The sequence below is a fragment of the Plodia interpunctella genome, chromosome 9 (genome assembly GCF_027563975.2).
Source record: "Plodia interpunctella isolate USDA-ARS_2022_Savannah chromosome 9, ilPloInte3.2, whole genome shotgun sequence".
Classification (NCBI taxonomy): Eukaryota; Metazoa; Arthropoda; class Insecta; order Lepidoptera; family Pyralidae; genus Plodia; species Plodia interpunctella.
This window is the reverse complement of record NC_071302.1, coordinates 4947911-4969455: the sequence shown is the minus strand read 5'-3', so window position 1 is coordinate 4969455 and position 21545 is coordinate 4947911. Positions and strand designations below refer to the sequence as shown.

Genomic DNA, 21545 nt, shown 5'->3' with positions numbered 1-21545 from the left:
AGAATGATTTATTACGTCTCTAATGCAACGAGCATCGAAGTCTTCCACGTGCGTACTTTTTATTGTTAGACTTAGGTATATTTAAATTTTAAAAATAGAATAGTTAAATAATATTATTATTTTTTCAATTAAAATGTTGCATCTTAGCGATGTCATGGAGAAATCGTCAAACATACATCATACTTGAAATCCGAAATCCAAATAAAATCACACATTACATTTTTAATATAAAAGAGTCAAATATCTTCAAAAACAATATTTTTACCGTTATTAGCTAGGCACTAGCACTATTTGCGGTGGCGCCACCTGCACGTAACCATTGAGCTCTGTGTATAATATTATAAATAAATAGTAATACAGTGTAAATAAGTTAAATAAATTTAAATAATTGAAGTTTTATATTCAAATATCCTGAACGAGTGTTATCTCCTATGACAGTGTTGTGATAAGAAAATTAAAAGAAGATAACATAGTGACATATATTTGAGGGATAAACAGTGCTAATACTATTTTAATTAACCAAGTTACTATTGAACAATCAGTGCAAAAACATTATTTGAAAGAAACAGTGACAAAATATTTGAAATAGTTACGTATAGTGCTTAAAATCCAAAAGATCGATTATTAACAACCGCTTTTTATTTCAAAATATAACTTGGACTTTGGACTTCTGATAGAGAGAGGAGAAATCTGATAAAACTACAATCTTTCTTTTATTGTACGATGCAAAAAATTAGACATACAAATATTTTAATAGGTGATATTCCTAGAAATAAGTTTTTAAATGTAAAAAAATTGAATAATGTCCTAAAATTTATCTGTAGTTATTTTAATTATACTAGGTATATTGCTCTAAACAATGAATATGACACTGGACATGTAAGCAAATTGAATGTTTGTAGACAAATTTTAAGAGAGATTTTAAGTGTAACCTACAAAAATAATTATATAAATTATGTAACACAGATACGACGTAAAACCTTTGTAAATACTTCCCAAGTCACATCACTAAGTAAACATTTACAGTCATTAGAGGGCTCCATGGTGTCTAATATGTCAGATATTAAAAATATGTCTAATACATGTGCAGATGCGAAAAAACAAAGTGTCTGTATTAGTACCCAAACTGACGATTTCTTAGAGAATGATTTTTTTCGTGACTAACAATGAAAATATAGTGACATTAAATATTTTCCATCAAAATCTTTGTGGCATTAGCAACAAAAAAGATGAGTTAGAGTTATATTTGGACAGCTTGAACAGTAGATTTCATTATTTATGTATTAGTGAGCATTTTCTTACATCGGCATCTGTTGAACTATTAAGCCTAACTAATTATAAGGTAGTCTCGTACAATGTTAGATTAAATAAAACACGAGGGGGAAGTCTCATATTAGCTTATAAGGATAGAAATACGGAAGAATTACCTATTGCTAAAAAGCTATATAAAGTGGATAGTTTTGAAATTTGCTGTGTAAGAGATAGTGACTTGGGTGTGTACATCTGCTGTTGCTATCGAATTCCTGGTAAAAAAACATATGACGAATTTATGACTAGACTCGAGCAACTTTTGGAACACTTCTATAATAAAAAATGTATAATATGTGGTGACTTTAATATTGACATTCTAACTGATACCGAAAAAGGGAATAATTTTTTAAATCTGTTGAAGTGTTACAATTTCAGGACTTTGATACACGTAAATACATTTATAAGAAATAATATTAGCTCGTGCCTTGATAACATTGCAACAAATTTGCCAATTGAAAGCTTTAGTAGATGCGACGTTGATCATAATGGTTTAGCGGATGGTCACGCTGCATTGCTATGTACCGCTAATCTACCAGATAACAAAAGTAGACAAGATGAGAAAAAAATGTATGTCAGGCGTAGAATTTTCAGTCTAAAAAATAAAGCCATTTTCCGCGAAAAACTGTTGAATTTAGATTGGCGTTCTATGGGTATAAATTCTTTAATAAAAGTTTTCACTGACACTTTTCAGACTAGTTTCAAAAAAAGAAAAATACAAATAATTTTAAAACGGCATAAGCAACTTAAATGGGTAACAAAGGGCATACAACAATCTAGCAAAATGAAAAGACTTTTATGTACTAGCAAATCAGGGTATACTAATGAATCTGTCACAAATTACAGAAACAAATATTTATCAGTGTATAAAAGAGTCATTAGAAATGCTAAAAAACTGGCTGTAAAGGCAAAAATAGCAAAATCAAAAAATATTGCCAAGGATGTTTGGAGAATAATAAATAAACACAGGAACAAAAGCGATAAAAACAGACAAGATTTCCTTTTAAAAATGGATGGTAAGATAATTAATGACCCTGATGAAATTGTAGAAATATTTTCTAAACAATTTAATTTAGGTGATAATAGAAACTTAGTAGACATGAATGAGGCAATTACATTTTTCCAGGGGTCTGTAGAATTCGTGGAACAAGAAATGATACTAGATCCAACTACGCCAGAAGAAATAGCGATAATAGTTAAAAAAATGGACAATAAAAAATCTACTGGCTATGATGAAGTACCCATCTCAGCGATAAAAGATAATATTGATATACTGGCTGAACCTCTGAGTGAATTTTGCAACAAATGTCTACGGGAAGGAATTTTTCCTGACCAACTCAAACTGGCAAAAGTCGTTCCCATTCACAAGAAAGGTTCAAAGCTTGATCCTGGAATGTATAGGGCTATTTCACTATCACCGGTTTTGGCAAAAATTTTGGAAAAAGTTTTAAAAACTAGGTTAGTTCGACATTTAACAGCAAATAGAATTCTGCATCAGAGGCAATTCGGATATCAAAGAGGCGTGGGAACCATTGATGCAATAGATACTTTCGTTGATGATATTGTCAGTGCAATGAATAGTAAAAGAAAGGTAGCTGGGGTTTTCCTAGACCTAAGTTCCGCCTTTGATACCGTTAGCCATGAGTTACTCTTAGTGAAGTTGCATCATTACGGTGTTCGAGGTAAAGCCTTAGAGATATTCAAATCTTATCTGCAAAATAGACGAATGTTTGTTCAAATTACTTACCTGGATGAACAAAACTGTGAACAGGTATATAAATCTAAACTAGTAAATGTTAAAACTGGAGTACCGCAAGGAAGTATCTTGGGTCCTATATTATTTACAATTTTTATGAATGACTTAGTAAATTTTACGTGCGCAACTGATCCAGAATCAATAAAATTGGTATTATATGCAGATGACACAAATGTAATATTATCAGCAGATAGTTTAATAAATTTAATATTGACAATTAAAAATACTTTAAATACACTCATTGACTGGTTTAACGCTAACAATCTTATTATTAATAACTCTAAAACTAATCTAATCTTATTTAGGACTAATTCAAGGAATATTGACTCAATTGACATTAAATTAAATAATCAAAAATTAAATAATGCTGACATTGTAAAATTTTTGGGCGTGCACATAGATTGCTTTCTTAATTGGAAAAACGAACTGAAAGACATAGAAGCCAAAATAAGTTCAGCGTGTTACGTGCTTAGAAGTTTAAGGGACGAGGTAGATACTGAGCAACTTAAATTAGTGTACTATGGATTGATAGAATCAAAATTACGATACAGCATACTTTTGTGGGGATGTAGTTATAATTATAATTTGCAAAAGGCTTTTATACTGCAAAAAAGAGCCATTAGAACAATAACTCGAATACACCAACAAGATTCTTGTAGAGAATATTTTATTAATCTCGGTATTTTGACTGTTCCTAGCCTGTACATTTTGGTCTTACTGTCGCATTTTGCAAAACATGTGCATGAATATGAGAACCAGGAACAAAGGTGTTTACGAGAAAGCACTCGAAGAAAGACTTTCCCAATACAAATAGTGCCACAGCTGTTGGTGGTAAAGCATAGCTCACATTACCAGGCAATTAGGTTTTTTAATAAACTCCCAATGGAACTGAAAGATTTACTTTACAGCAAAAATTTTAGTAAAATGTTAAAAATATATCTATTAAAAAAATGCTTTTATTCATTAGAAGATTACCTGACATAATTTTTTGTGATTCCTTAATATTATTTTATGTTATTTTTTTTTTTTTTTTTGTAATTATTAACGGTATTTAATGTAAATAATGTATTTTTAATAATATTTCCACACAATGTATATTGTTTTTGAAATAAATGAATATGAATATGAATATGAATACTATCAATTTTAATGGAGTTGCCATTGATTTTTTTTTTATCAGTCAGAACAGAATTGCGCAAGTTGTTAAACTTATAACGCTGCTCTTCATTGGACCTAAAAAACAGAAACAAAATGACTGCTTATAGACTTTATAAAACAAAATGAATCCATAGCATATACATAAGCTGTCATAACAAGCCTCGTCGGGACTTCCCCGAGCAAAAGCAAACAAAAATGGAAATCACATTACAGAGCATGAATTTTAAATAGTTGGCTTGCGCTTTGGAATTTAATTAGTTTGTTATCTGATTCCATGTGGATGATTTGAACTTTCAATTCTATTTTCTCTATCGAGCATGTAAATTTGAATAACATTAATGTAATTTTACATGCAGTGGTAATACTTATTAGTAAGCATTATATAAATAAAACCACGTTCTTTGTATTCATATAGGTATATAAATGCGAAACTTTGAGTATGTTAATCAATCACGAAATACTCCTCGGATTTCAATGTAGTTAGAATAGAACGCAAGGTACTTATAACACTGAAGTCTCAGTTGCATCAGTCAACTTTGGTGTAAATTTTTACCTACGCGCCACCGCCGTCGCCGATTAGACTATTGATGCGGTATAAAGTACTCAGTCTGATCCATTTTGGCATCCGTCCTATCATTGCATTAGGACATATGTCCCAACGCTTCATATTCGGTCATAAACTGATGATACTTTGTGCTTAAATCGGGATTTTTCGTGAATCTGCGTTCTAACGAATATAGGCACTGAGATGCTCGATTGTAAGAGTTTCCTAAACAAGAAGGATTTTCCTTTAATGGTAAACGAACACAAAAGCGACCATCATCAAGCCGAGTCGTATTTTTGACAAAATGTTCCTCACACAGCCTTTCTTCTAGTGAATAATTAGTATTCGGTGATTTGGAACAAATACTTTGGCGGAATAGTATTACTATTATTAGACTAGGTACTTTGCATTGTTCTGTGCAGATTAAGGTTAACGTCAAAATTGACTCGTGTAATCCACGCTTATTTCCTTCACTAAGCTCAACTGTAGTTTTCAGTGAAAATTGCAAAGATATTCCAGTTTCAAAGTAACAAAGGTACGGGACATTAAGTGAGGATAAGTATCGTTCGTGGACAGGAATATAATAGTTCACTCTTGGGACCAGTCGCTGTTTGAAGAACAAATACAACAGAAATATAAGCGATTTACGTTATTTTTATGGTATTGTTGTTTTATACCAGAGCCGTGAAAGTCGTAATATGTCAAAATGTGCATCGTATAGTACTAGTCAACTTTGACGTTGAATTTGCAATTAATTTGGTTAGCTTGTTGTACTGATACGTTACGTCTGTTAAATATTTCTTAGAATTATGTAATTTGTCAGAAAATTTGGAGTGAATTGAGTTAAAGAAATACCATTGCTATTTAAAGTTTTCACCGCCGAGCTCCGACGCTCATCGACCGAGAAAGAAATCGAGAAAACGCAGAGACAGAGATAAAGAGTATACCGACATTCTATATTTTGTCGTTGGGCTCTATCAATTGAAACATGCCCCGTCTTTGGCTCAGGAACGACCGGCGCGACAATAAACAATACAAACAACCCTGGGCTGCGTTTGACACCGCTCCGAGTGGATTACAGCGTTCCCTGGGAGTTCGGCAGCATTTAGGGAGCGTAATAGACTTCCGCCGTGACCTGTTTTACTTGCGACAAATAGAGATTTACGGGATTGCCGCCCCGGGATTTCCGAAGGCCCGTAATAAAATTGAATGGTGTTTACTTTGCGGTTGCTTTGTTCTAACAGATTTTTAACAGTGAGTCAGATGTCACCGCGGTCGATTAGCTGTCGACGAGTTAAAAACTTTTCGCTAAAAACTTTTTAACAATTTAATGCCCCTCAATATGTTCGCACGAAAAATTTTGCGAACAATTTTTGCGAGTGGGTTTGGCGAGTTTTTAATACGTTCAAAATATTTAAAACGGTAGGTAATAACAAAGTAAATCGATTTTATTTCACAGTTCAAGGATCGGATGAAGTTAATTTTAGCCTATAAATATTTATAACACATTTTTTCGATATTGCAACATTCCAGAGTGTTTCCTCTAGAAATGTACAAAATACTGTTATGATTATGGTCCATTTCTGGTGTATAAAAACTATTTCAAAGCAGATATTCGTTTATTGCGAAAAAGTAACATTCTACATTCGTGAAAAGCATTCTAGATAATGTGCCGACAGAAAAGTATAACATTTTAATACCAAAGTTACAATAATATTTAATGATAAGCAATGTCATACGACATTTTTATTTTATTTTAAAGAAGTCACGATTTTTTTTTTTACAAAAACACAAAATGAAAAATTGCTTTTTATTTGTTCAAAATGATATAACCTGATATAGGTATGTATGTATGCGTATTAACTGGAGTTAAATATGTAACCAAGTCTGCAATACACTACTTCCTTAATATTAATTAAATCAACTGATAACGCCAAACTTAATTAATTTGGATTCCAATGAACTATATCGTATCAAACACATGGCGTAGAAACAACTCGGCCTTACTTTCTATAAAATGTCTTGATACAGAAGGATTACTCAGATGAATATTTCATGAAAAAAAGCTTTGACTATGAAGGTAGAAGGATATAGATTGTAACTCCACGAGACTGATGAACTGCGATGAAAATGATATGAAGTAGATATTAAGGTACAAACACAAAAGACTGGAAAATAAAATTTTGCGGTGACCCTAAACGACTTCGGTTTTTTCTTGATACATTATGTGGGACCACTTATATTTTTCACTTCTTCTATTATTAATAATAATTATTAGTTGTACTCGTATTATGTGTTTTCAGCAAACTGTACTTTACTGTGACTGCCCGATGTCCGAAGTTCATCATTCAACATTTTAGACAAAATATACTTAAACGTACTTTATGTTTTTCTGCGCACGTTAAACTTAACGTCAAAGTTGACGGTGCAACCCGCCCTATGCCTACATGAACAAGTCGTCATAGTAAATGTACCTATAGCCAAATTCTTTGGTCCGATTTTTTTTCAGATCTCAGCCTACTTTATTAAACATTTTACAATGATTCGTTACTCAGCAATGCTAAATAAATTATTATGTATATGAAGCGAGTAATGAAATGTAATACAAAACTCTAACGCAACTACGCTCTGTCACAGATGTCTGTATGGGCATATGTACCTAAATATTTTCATCTGTGCCCTCTCTATTGTAGACAACCCTATTACGACATTTCATAGCTTAATAATTTTACATGCTGACAAAGATGGCGCGTTCGGTTATCTCGCGGGTGGCACACCACTGATATGAGCCTGTTCTCCAGTCTGCGCCTGTTCTATTGTCATATTTACATTGTCTATGCTCATTCCCAAATTCCGATTAACGCAAAGCCAAGACCGCGTCTCCTATATTAATAACCAGTTTGTTTGCACTACGTTGTAGTGCAAATAAATATTAAGTTCCCACTCGAGTCTGAGCGAAGGTCTCATGTTTTTGTTTGAGTTTGCCCCGAGTTCCGACTTTCTGTCTGGATTTAACTCCGGGCAAGTTTTGTCTCGAAACAGGTATTTTCTCGACGGATATAAAAGGAAGAAAAATACAAGGATCTCTAGGAGGCTTGATATATAAAGTATTTGGGAAAAGTTACTAAAATTCGGTTTTAACTACTTCAGAATTTTAGTTCATATCATAGAGATTAATGTAGAACATATTATTTTTAAATAGATTAAAAATAAAATTGAATATTAAGCGTCCACGACTCTTATCAAATACCTACTTTTTATTTTACTACCGCAATTAGAGACAAGTCGTAACTTGTAATTATAAGCAGTGTTACTACCGCTATAACCGTAACAAAACCTTTTGCGATTTATCCCACGGAGCCAACCTTTGCACTGTTTCTTAATTCGTAATTAAAAAGTTAAATTGTCCGGTTAATAGCAGCCATTGTGGTGGACGTCGTCTTCGCATTATTCACAATTACTTTAGTAAAGATCTAAGAGACATTTTTGCCCAAATTCTCAAAAGGATGAACCTATGCTACATAAAAGCTTTGAGTTTTGTGTACTTATTCATACTATGGCAAGTCTAAAGCATGTTTTGCCGATAGATAGATAAAAGCGTTTATTTATTTTATACTACAACATAAACATAAAAAGCGTAAAAATATTGTGGCAGACTAACTTACGCAGTAGCACATTCTATCGATGTAACTGTTACATTATATATGAAGAAATTATTAAATGAATCATGTATTTACTGGTATCTATTTACCCTTACTCTAAAAACTTCAGCTAGATCGCAATCAAAGCTCGATCATGCCGACATTTTTTATACTTTCCGTTGCAAGTTTCTCTTCGGAAGTTGTTATTTTGACAACGCCAATGTACAGTCAACAGCATACCAGCCTACCCATATTCATTGTAAACTCGTCGTAATTACCACTTCATAGAGGTTCACGCAGGGTAACGATGTGCTGTTAACTACGGTTCAGTTTTGATGAAAGAATGAACGAGAATCTGTCAAACCATTTAGACGACGCTACGCCGATTAAAAAATGTGGAAGGATCGGGGTTTATTTGCTATACTGCTGAAGTTATAGACGCAATTAGGAGATAGGTATACGATAATCATAATATTTTGCCGCTCTAAAATATACCTTTCTATATAATATTTTCTTATGACCTAGATTTTATCTAGGTTAATTTGGTCTAGACTTACAAAAATCGTCAACAACCGGTCTAAACCACAATAAGTAATTAGCTTATCTGTCGGCGTCACGCGGGTTGCGTTGACTCCCCCTCTCCCTTCTCCAAGTTCCCCTTTCTCGAAAGGGGTTCAGAGTTCACGTCTTACACTAAGCTGCCAGTGGTAATCTCAGTTTATAAACGAAGAACTCGGATTATATTAATTACGAAAGCCAAAATTATGTCTGATTTTCCAAGGACTAAATAATTTTGAAGAGTAGATTTATCAACTTTTGAATTGATTACAATAAATGGAGTTCTAAGTCGTCTGCTGGCGACAGAGAAGTAGTGTAATGTTCTCATTCATTGAGTGTTATCATTTCGCATTTACATCTCGACTCATGAATTTACCAATAGAAAACAAAATACTGCTCATATTTTATTAACTGTATTTTGTTTTATATATTTTAAAATTTAGACTATTATATGGTACAGGAATAGTTTACCTAAGTTATACTATCTCAGAGTAAATAGTCGCAATACTGGTCAGTATTGCGACGCTGACAGTTAAAAAAAGTTCCCGATTAATTACTTTCATTGTGGCAGAAAGTTCGCTCGTTACCGACGATTCCCTTACATTCAGACTTAATTACGTAGTAAATCCCTTTGCCAACTTTTAAAAAGAACTATTGTCAATTCGGATCAACTGTCAAACTCCGCGCTTTTTTGACATTGAGAACTCTGCAATAGGGATTGAACATTGACGACATTGAGTTGGTTCCATAATTTATGTTCTTATCCAATTTTTATTGTGTAAATATATACCTAGGTAGGTATTACTACGTTAAAAAACTATGTATAACCACCATAAACCAATCTATCTGCTGCTAATCTTTACCAATCTATCTGCTGTAACTTATTACATGAAAGACATATATATTTTTTATTAAAGCCTTATCTTTTGCCGGTATTTACGATTTCATAAATTGAACACATCTGTCATACAAATACGACATATTGTTGACATGTCAACAATACCAAAATACTCTGTTCCATTTGTACCTATCGAAATAGCCAAATGGATTACCAAATTTCATTTATCTGAAAGTCTAGTCCATCACTCGGGCAAGTGCTGCCCAAATATTGGACGGCCACTTGATCCGGGAAATGTGATCCAAATCCACGATAAATGTTACTAGCTGTCCATCCCAACATCAATGTGGTGAATGGGAATAAAAAGGAAATCATAAGGCTCGAGAAATGTTTATCCATGACAACATTACCCATGCATAAATATTTTTACAAATTACAGATATGTGCATTTGAAAATCGAAATACTGGCCAACGCTAGTGGGAGATTAGGAAAAAGTAAAAGTATTTTACGTTCTTTTTTGCTAACCAATAAACTAAAGATCCAGGATCCAGCAGACAGGTCAACGACCAGCAGTCAACCGTAACCCTTTTTCAGTTATATGGCGGTTTTATGGGTAAAACGAAGATCAATAGATATATTAAATGCTAAATATACTTATATTGTTTTCGCCAAAAAAAATTACAAGTTCCCGATACAAACCTTACCAGGAAGCCGCCATTTTTTTTCATATTTTGACAGTTTCACTAGCAAAGTTTTATATAAACCTAATTTCAAAATGTTGATGATAATATTTAAACAAACAAAAAATAAATGAGATCATTTCAGGATGGCATCCGGGAATTCCAGTTTAATAATTTTCTAGCACACAATTCGGCGGCCCCGAGCAATCCCTTTGCGAAATACTCGACATTCCATTTTGACCTAACTCAAATTAACTCATTATTTTCTAACATAGTTTCGTTAATGTTTGTTTTCTTTAAGAAATACGTTCGTTTTCTATGTGTTTAGATTGCCGCCTGAACAAGACTACTCCCTATTCCGTGGATGTCGTACAATGCGACTCAGGGATTTAAAGCCTTGAAAATTGGCAGGCACAAGGTGTGACATTATAAAAATAAATAAATAATTGAATTGAAAACCATACATAAAGATATGGTTAGTTATAAGATATGAAAACTTAATATCAAGCAGACTGATATAGTTTTGTTTCAAAAACCAGTCAAGTTTGACTCTTCGCTGGCTCACGACCCAAAGAGAAACTTAGCCACCGATACTAGATTTTTCCACTCTTTTCTATTCTGCGCCACTTTTTGACAGTCGGTTCTTGAGAGACAGAGTCTATGCAGTATTTCATCACATCACTCTAGCGGTACCAGGGACGACTGGAAGGTCATGTCCCTCTTGGTCTCCCCCTTCACGCTATTTTAACTGCTTTAACTTGATCCTCTCCCGTGGAGCTTAAAAATAGAATATTACATCATTGTTCATATGACGTATGTTTAACTTTCAGGACTAATAATAAATCAATACAAATTAAATTACTTCTAGCTTTGTTAGGGACTTTTTATAGATATGGAAATAAGTATCTGTTTCGAGTTGTTAGAAAAGTAACTACTATTCCCATTTTATTCCACATCACACCAGTGTGCGTAATACTTAACAGCAATTTCTTTGGGCACGGTTTTCTTTACATATAAGGCTGTACGTACGTTTGGCCTCCATTATTGGGATTCCGGGTATCGACCAGCTCAGCCTTTATTATCCTTTGACACTGGATTTGTCACAGCGGACGGCTTCTTGTCCTCTTCCTGATCATAATATTTAAAATATTTTACATTGTGTCCAGAACTTGTTTCTTTACATATCTAAACACCAACAATTTTAAACTAAAAATAGGTGAGAAGATATTTTCATGAATGAATCTTATCAAATTTAATTTCACAATATTTTTTTATTTAAATCATTTTGTATTAGCCAATATAGTTTTACTACTAAAGAAAGACCTGCGTAATGTATTGTCATGTCTATTATAATTTCCTCACAATAAAAATTAGTGATGCGTTATATATCCAACTTCTAGCATGCATCGGACAAGCTTACGTCCGTTATGATTTCCTTTATACTTAATTATTTTCCGGCACAAAGCTATATAAAATCTCGCTCAAAATCCTTGTTTATAAATAGAAAATCCGGTCCGACTTTGAAAATCCGTTAGCTAACAAAACAGGGGTTATTATTTTTCCATAGAATCCGATGGAAATAAGAACACAATTTGATTGTTCTTAATCTAGGAAATATAATTATGAGAATGTACCTATTTTGGTATTCATTTAAGCACAATACTCGAAAGCCGGCTTTTATATGAAATGGCACAATAGTAACAAGAAACCGCTCAGCATAATGGCGGAATACGTTTATCGCCACTTCCCGATTCGATTTCCGTACCGTCAAATTTATTTGTATGCAAAATTAACTTTTTTCTCTCTTTAAACGATAGCATATTGTTGTTAAGGTTCATGGTAATTTTTAAAAGGTACAGACACTTTCTAGGTAAAATATTTTTTTTTGCTTATATTTATTTATTTGCTTTTAGGTATTGCCTTTCAAATGACAATGCTGTTGGCCTTCTAGCCAACGCCACGGACTAGTATTTTTGTAAATATATTTCTTACTCTTTTAAGAATAATAAAGTACCCTTTTTATTATAAATGAAACAAATATATAAAATCCATAGTTACATCTATAATTTTTTTGTGATTTTCCGACAAAACCTAGTGGTATTTATAAATATTTATGCACTAAATTGTAGCAAATAAACTTCCGCACACAAACTTTTATCATGCATTCTTAAAGTAATTTGTAAAGACTTGACAAGCCCGATGATGCGGTATTGGATCACAGCACATCGGGAACCTAAATAAATTGATCATTGTAAGACTGAAAATACGCCTTCTGGCTTTATTTTTACTTTATTTGGTTTAGATAATTCATTGTATTTATTTTACATATGTAAATGTACACATATGTATGGGTTTTTACCTAAAATAAATAACTATTATTATATTATTATTATTTATGTTTGCTATTGATTTAACTTAATATGGGGTAGTTTGATCTGTGTTGTGTATATTTAAATTAATATAGTTTAAGCTCTGGTCGTGGCACAAGCCAAATATCAGTAGCATACATCAACACGCTAATTTGAAAAAGTGTGATAAAGTTTAAAAAAAAAAACTAAATAATTATTGATCAAAACAACACAAAAGAGATTAATTCACACATTTGTTTAATACTAATACTGTTGTTTGCACAGAATTCGGGTTGTTTATTATTCCTCTGATTTACATAACTACATCAAAGATAAGTGAGTCAATTTGCTCTCATATTGTAATCATGATTGAAACCAGCGTGTGGTACAAACAAGAAAAATAAGAAAAAACGGACGAATGATTACTAATTAAGTTGAGCGGGTAAATAAAAGAAGGGAAACTTCCCCTGTAATAAGGCTTTAACAGAAGGGTCAGAGAAAGCGATTATCTTTTCTTATTTTCCTTATGACCTTATCAATGTTTTGAATAGAGCACTAAATGAAAGCAAAAGGTGAATTAAATATGAGTATAATAAATATTTTTGGGCTAAAGTTGTCCAAAAGTATGTTTATTTTTTGTAATAACTTTATTGCATAATAAAACACAAAGACACAAAAAGAGAAAAAGCACTAGCAATGGCGGACTTATCTCATGGAGGGATCTATTCCAGTCAACCGACAGGAGAAAACATATGTACAGTTTAACCATAAAGATATGACAAAAAATGGGGGGGCGCTATATTCTTCGTATCTGTCACATTTTTGACGTAAAATGCTGAAGTATGGCAACAATTTTGTATGGAAAATTTTTAGTTCCACTCATGGATTTAGTAAGTACTTCGACGGAGTACCTACTAATTCCATGGTTCCACTTTAATTAATTTCTACTCTTTATGGTCAAGCTGTATTCTCATGATCCAGTAATTTCACAGTGAACATTATAAATGTATGGAAAAAACTAAGATCAATTAATCCGAATGACTATTATTAAAGTTGATATTAAAATTCCGTATATCTGAATGGTAATAACTGGCGCACTCGCCAGTTATTACCATTCAGATATACGGAATAAGTGGTTGGAAACACAGAGATAGATTTTGCCCATGTAGTGGGACCAAATGGCTACATAAAATAATATCAACCGCTAGTACCAAGCACTAATCTTGTATCGTTGATCCGATGGACCCAAACACAAAAAGGGTATAAACACAGCTATTACCGCAGACAAATATATTATCAAGAAAAAAAATCACATACTGGGAATCGAAATCCAGGACCAAATAGCAGAAGGGCGTGGCGGGGTGGCGGTCGTGAAATTAAACTGCTTCACTGGATAACAGTCATATGGTAATTCTAGACCATTACACAACAGAGGCAGTACTAAATACCAGCTTATCAAACCTAACAGAGGTATGTCTGGCCAAGACGTGTCACTAAATATTCAGAACGTGTTAACAGCTCGGTATCAGTACAGTAGGCATTTGGAACACTCCCCATGTAATAGGAATGCGAACGCCGATCATATTGCAAACTTGGAGTCGTGTGACGTGCAAAATTTCTTGACTTTTTTTAGTGAGTTTTGTTTATGCTTTTTTTAAAATGTTAAAAGAGCGTGAAAATGCAAAAAAACGTTAATGTTTTTTTACATTTGACTTGAGTAATATAAACATGTATATTTTGCCATTTTTCGAGGATAGATTTTTGAATACTTCGACGGAGTACCTACTAATTATGGTATGGGAAATTATATCTTAAATTGCCAACAGTTTTATCATTAATAATTTATCGATGGATTTATAATGTCAGATAATAATATAATGACGTTAAAACATAATATTAGTTTTTGTGATTTCAAACAAATTCAATCATATTATCGCCATTTATTAGTTTTCATAGCAACGTAGGGTTCCGGGTTGGGTTTACCCTCGCGAATAAGGCCGTGATTTTATCATACTAGATTCCAGGTAGAAATAAAATAAATGATGAATGCAAATGAAATTCATATTTAATATAACTGGCTTTTTTAGGTTTCGCTTTTTTACATTCTACGACTTTTACATTATGCGTTGTTATGTTTAAGTTACATTTATATATATATACCTACCTCGACAAGTTATATGAATTCGTCGTTTAAAAATTTGGCGTTGCTGTATACTTACAAAAGTTAATTCAATGTGAAAATAATGTCAAAGAATATTTGTAGATTTTCAATAAAATTTTCAACTTTTGAAGCTAATAGTTCAGGTTGTATTTCATTTTAAAAGTGCTGTAAAGGGCCGTGGTTCACCCCAGTAAGGAATAAAGCGTAGGACATCCGACAGCTAGATTAATCATGATCGTTGTCGTGTAAGGAATATTGCTGGCGACATGTGGATAAGTTTAACTTCGTACAAGGAATATATGGAGAAATAGATCTATACTTAAAAGTGGTTCACGGTATACTCTTGATTAGGATACATAATATTGCTTTATTATTTTATTTTTGACTTTAACGGATAATGGAAACGCGCCTTAAGGCGGTGTCATCTCATGCGATCTTGCAGGGTTCGTATTGAGGCGCGTATTGGAAAATCTTTATGTTATTATTTACGCGAAGGGGAATTTCCTTCGCTAATACCCGTCGCGCTGTACATTTATTGAAGTTTTTATTAGAAAATACCACCCATACTCATGTCATTCGCTCAGGAATTTGACTTATTAATACCCTACTTACTTGTGTAATATATACATACATACATCTCTGTATCTCCGTGGAAAATCTCATTATAATATCATGTTCGACTTTGAAATTAGATTCGATAAGGAAATCCCCATTCTGAAGAATTGTGAGCTTGAGTGTTTTATCGCTTATACATAAATGCGTGCGAGACAAAACCATTGTGCCAAGTCATGAGCAATTATTGCGTTTTCATTCTTCTTGAAACATTGCTCTTATTTTCATCAATAATATCACTAATATGAGATTCGAAGAACTTGACTCTTGATAATAGTTGTTTTTTATAAACACCAAGCAAACCGGAGTTGGTTTGGATGACAAATTATAGTAGTTATCCAAAGAAATGTATGACAAACTATTTTTTTTTCACTTTTCTATGCCAATTAAGTAGTAAGTTGGCTGATCAGCTGATAAAACTTAGTATAGAACGGTGAAATTTCTAATTTTAGGATAGTTGGGTTCTATGCAATATAATAATATAATGTTTTAGAAATGTATAAATAAATATATTGTGTTTATAGAATTGGACTGATATATTTTATGCAAACTCTAAATTGAAAAGTGTATCTAGAGGGTGACGTCAGACAATATGAGCCATAAAACTCAAGTAGAAGGGGAGCCGAGGGCAGCATCTGATCAAAATAAATTTGATGGTATTGCTGCTACAAGGTGCTATTTTATTTTTCGATTCAATAAATAATTTATTACTAATATATCTATACTGTATTTTAATGATAGCTGCGTTAGTGTGCTAAAGATCTACATATCGAAAATAATGCAAAGGATATGAAAAAATTTTATTTTCTTTATTACGTTTCGAGATTTCGTCGTCGTATCTATTGACAATAAAGACAAAATTAAAAATGTATGATAGATAAGATATGTTGTTGGCATCCTCTCATCAGCTACAAAGAGCTGTTGACTTCCAAACGGCTGACCATACATTTTCGAAACATAGCTAAAAACAATCTCGATGAAATCCTCTTTCAAATTAAAAAAAATGATCCAAATTGGTTTAGCCCTTTGACTGCTACATACATATACACAGACACGTTAAACTTACAACTCCTTCTTTCGTCAGAGGTTAAACAATAATACCAGCGTTAAAAGAATTGCAAATTATGGTACGCGTTCATATATACACACTTGCCACATCTAGGAGCTACGAATCATCAGATAAAACCTTTACCATCTCCGTTACGATGCAAACACTCCCGCTGCGGATTGCGGACGTTGCGGACCAAATGATAGGTAAACTGCAACAGTTTTTTCAATTTCAAGTATTATTAGTACAGAACGGGCCCCTGATGCGTCAAAGTTTACGTACCATATACCGTATTCATTCGAGCTTAAGATTTATTTTAAATTATAATACCTACTAGGATAAAATTCTTAAATTCTATGTATGTATTTTGCAGTTCCGTATCACGATACTTTTGAAAATTAGAATTATATTAGCTTTTATATAATGTTATATTAACTTACTTAACTACATATACTCGTACTTCAACACATAATTTCATATGTCATCGAGACACGAGAACGAATATTTTTATTTGTTTTACGAGTATATACCTAGTTGACGTTTCGTACGACGTAGCAGGCGCGGTGGATAATGGGTATTTATACATATGTTTTTATAAGAATAAAAATTATTTGGGAATTTATATTATTTCTGTACTTCATAAGATAAAGCAACATATATCAACGCCTTTTTGTAGGCACATGTTATGAGCGACCATACCCGTTTGATATAACGTAACGCTATTTCCGTTTTAGGATACCCTTTGCTATGATCGTGGCTTCAATGAGAAAGGCTGTATTATAAAGTTAGTTAGATATTTGTAACGTGTATTTGAATGTTATATTACTGATAACATGTTTATCATTTGGGTATATTTTTCTGATATATGACTTTAGGACTCCCGCCATCATGCCACTGCACACATTTACAAACTTAAAATGTGTGTGCACGGCACATAAAATTTTCCTTTACCTGATGTAGGTAGGCATATTACTTTCTCTCCTCTGAAAGATTTCGCAGTTCATTCTGCCGCCATTGGTCCACGCTATGCCCATGGTACATTTCCTACTCCTGTCAGAACCAGACAGAATATACATAGCCAAATATTTATATACCCCACAAAATTTGAGGATTTATGCAAGACGTGGTCATACAAGTGAAGGCTTAGCACTACATAAAAATTGTCGCGAATGCGCGAATTCTTTGGAAGAGAAAATCGATAATATTAGAGGTTAAAACAATTGAAACTAAATAAATGCTAGCCAACGATTCTACAAACGTGGTTATTTGAAAACAAGAGCCAGTATCCATTAACTTTTATTATGTAAAAGTATCCAAAACAGAATGGAGATGTTAACAAATTCAATTAGGGGATTGCACTTACGCGATGGTCTTGCAAACTATTTCCAAGAGGCCATAGTGTAATTGTACGCGACCTTAACGCGCCAGCGCCCCCTCTGCGCATTGTGACAATAATGGCCTGGCCCGACAAAATACTATCTTAACAGTGCATGCAGCTCAGCTGAGTCTTAGCTGATTGCCTATTTCATTTGACATTTATCTATTATGCATACTAAATGAATTTTAGAGGCTTTTTTATCTGAATCTTGAATTTGCGTGCAGCGTCAATGTTTTTGTGTTTGTTTTGACGTCAGTTAGTTTTCACGTCAGTCCTGAATATGCCTAATGTTGTCAGATCCAGTGATAACGGACAGGTTCTGAATTTTATACCTATGTATATACTTTTAATGTTGGTATATTTCCCAATGCAAAAGAAATATATATAGATAAATAAATAAAGAGGCGGGCGTCAAAAAATGTAATGTGTTTTAGGAAGAATAATAGTGACAATCGAAATCGTAAATCCTTACAGATCAATGACTATTATATTGATGGATAAACAAAAATTTAAAAGAAAAACTAATAGAGATCTCTTTCAGTCTGTTGTCACTTTGGTTGAAATAAGGATACATTATTTTATAGTTCAACGCTTAAATTGTATTATTTGGCACGGCTAGCGCTGTGAAGAAAAACGATGTTTCGCTTGAATAAAATAATCATAAGCATGACTGCAAAATAAGCCAATCTTTCCGTTCCATGCGTCAACAGCTTAGCTCATAGCCATGCAATTTGGCATGGATTCACCACGGGTTGTAGCCATTTACCCATGACTATGAAACTTGGCAGGGAAATATTATGCTACTGAATTGAATACGCTGTCTTTAGTCGCTTGTACAAGGTAGGCAAATTAAATACAAAATTTGTTATATGGAACCTATTATTTACTTTTTAAAAACCCAGATAATAAACACTATTTAGTGCTAGTTACAGTACTATCATATTTCGTTCACGAACTTTGCGTTGTATTGGAATCGAAACAGGGAGATGAGCTGGCTTTTTTGACCAAATAGCACACTTGGTAGTTTATAATAATACAAAACATAATTCAACTTAACCCCAAGATACTTTAGACAAAACTTCCCGTAACTAATTTCATAAAATATTCAAAACCTCTCAACGACCCCTAAATGTCCAATAATACCTTTCCTTTCCTTTTTAAAAAGGCGCCAAAATTCTGCTTCGACTTTGTTTACATTTTTATTTTTGACATTCAAATCGGATCTATCCGAAAAGGGAAAAAAATATTTGAGAAAAATATAAGTAGTATGCTATTTGTAAATGTCTATTGTATTGAAAACGAAGACCAAAACAAAATATTGTTATCAGAATATGTCATTGTGCCATTGCAGACGTCACGCTGAAAACTGTCATTTTTTTCATTATTCATCGACAGTTCATTCATCTGAAGTGAAACATTGACAGTTCCATTGTGGCCACGAACAATAGGCCTCGCACCGCCATCAATTTGTAATAATAAGGCTCTTTTTTCACGTCACCCTATAAGTCGACGTGGGGACAAATCTGAATTGCTTAATCTTTAATCAAGTTTTTTGTTTACATATCTGTAACATGCCGAGAGCATGTTACAGATATGCAGACAAAAAAAATCGCGAAGACCAGCATGTCTGTATGATACAAAAATTTCTTTAGAATCTAATATAGTTTTGTTGGTATTATATGGTATTAACGTTACTAACGTTAATAAGCTGTCGCACTAATTTTCTTTTTACAACTGTTATTATTATTATTAATCGATATCCAATCCAGTAAATGTATACACACCATAGAAATTAGGTTTATATGCATAAGTAATAAGCTTAGGTATGTAAGAGAGGGGTGTAATATAACTGTATGATAAAGATGATCTAATTTTACATTCTGACTATTACTACTAAACTGAAAAATATGATGCCGCTAGATGGCGCTAGGTAGAAGCCAATCGCAGTTTTTTTACTCTTTATGCATCTGACTTGTCGCCTACATTCAAAGTTTATGCTTCTCGCTCTACGTGCCGTCACTGATAATTCAAAAGACTTGTTTTATTTTTTAATAGCCGCGTCCATCCATCCTCCGTGTTTGAACCGTGCGAAAAAATATCCAATATTTACTTGCGGCATTGTAGCTTTATCACGATCTCAATTATTTTAACGTAATGTTAATTTATATGAAAGAGAGGATGCTGCTGAGAAATAGTTTTGTTATGCCAGGCACTATGATGGTGCACGCCGTGTATTATTTGTTATATACATAATCGAGATTTTCTTTACTTGCGGAAAATGTTCAATAAATTTGACAATATTGATACCAAAGTTAGAAAAAGTACATTTTTCTTTAATATTATTAAACAGTACTCGTATTTTATTGAAATTAGTCAATTGTAAATTGGTCGTCGTGAATAGCACTTATCCGTTCACTTATAATAAAATTGAAGCTAATTCCGAACAAAGGATGGATATACAAAAGAACTCATCCACTCTCCGCTGTCTTGAAGCAATAAATTCGCCATTAAAAACCACGCCAGTAGCAACACAGGGTACTTACATAAATGAACGGCAAACTTATGGAGTAAACGCGAAAATGTTCCGCTTTTTGCTCGTTTTACTGGCCTCGTTCCGACCCATATTAATCGAAGCATAAATTCGAGCACAAAAACTGTCGACCGTTTTCTTTAAATATAATTACCATTATTGAAACGTAATTTATTTAAAGCGCAAATAATTTATATAGATTAAGCGAAACTAAAACTTTAATAAAATCAGGAATAACTTAAAAACTTTTTCGAACTACCACTGCAAAAGTTATGAAAAGTTTCATAAAAGGATAATAAAATATGCTTACGTTTCTTTGTGTTGTTAAAAAAGTTTTATTAATTCGATTGTTTACATACCCAAGTATATAGTTGCGCGAAGTACTACCCGGTTGCGTTTGTTGCAACGCGAATGCGCAAGGGAGACGGCGCACTGCTCCTTAACTTTTTGAACGGAGCGCGAATTTCGGGCGCAGCGCAGGCCGCGGGTACCGGCGATTCATTAAGTAGGAGCATGGAGGCTGCAAGCCACTGACCCCCCCGCACACTCCTCACCCCCTCAAGAGACTCGCATGCGCAGTCTACCTCCAATCGCTGTCCTGTTGCTTCTGACGCGTCAAAACGCAAACGCTATGAATACGGTTAATCGTCGCGGAATCTGCCGACAATCGCGATGATCTACGTTTAGATTAGAACAACTTTGCGGGCGATCGTCGCTATTACGACTGAGTTCATGAATAAAATATAATCTTTACGTCCCTCATAAATTTTATCAAGATTAGTATGCTTTATCTCGAGTAACTTTCGTAGCGTGCTACGAGGTTTGCTACGAACAGTGCTACATTGCTCTGAACTGTGCTACGCGGGTACGAAATGTACTGTGTATCATTATCTCGTAGCCACGTAACACATTACCATAGCCATGTAGCTACAATATCACTTGTTACTTGACTGTTTTCTGGATCTATCTGTATTTATTTTTGTG

General features: G+C 33.4%; 1 protein-coding gene across 1 annotated transcript in view; it reads right to left on the bottom strand.

The window, feature by feature from the left end:
- LOC128672557 (lachesin-like) overlaps positions 1-21130 on the bottom strand; it is a 57973-nt gene extending 36843 nt beyond the window's left edge. The window contains exon 1 of the mRNA XM_053749790.2: positions 20921-21130. The gene's annotated coding sequence lies outside the window, so the exon portion shown is untranslated. The remainder of the gene's footprint in view (positions 1-20920) is intronic.
- Between the last annotated feature and the right edge of the window lie 415 nt (positions 21131-21545).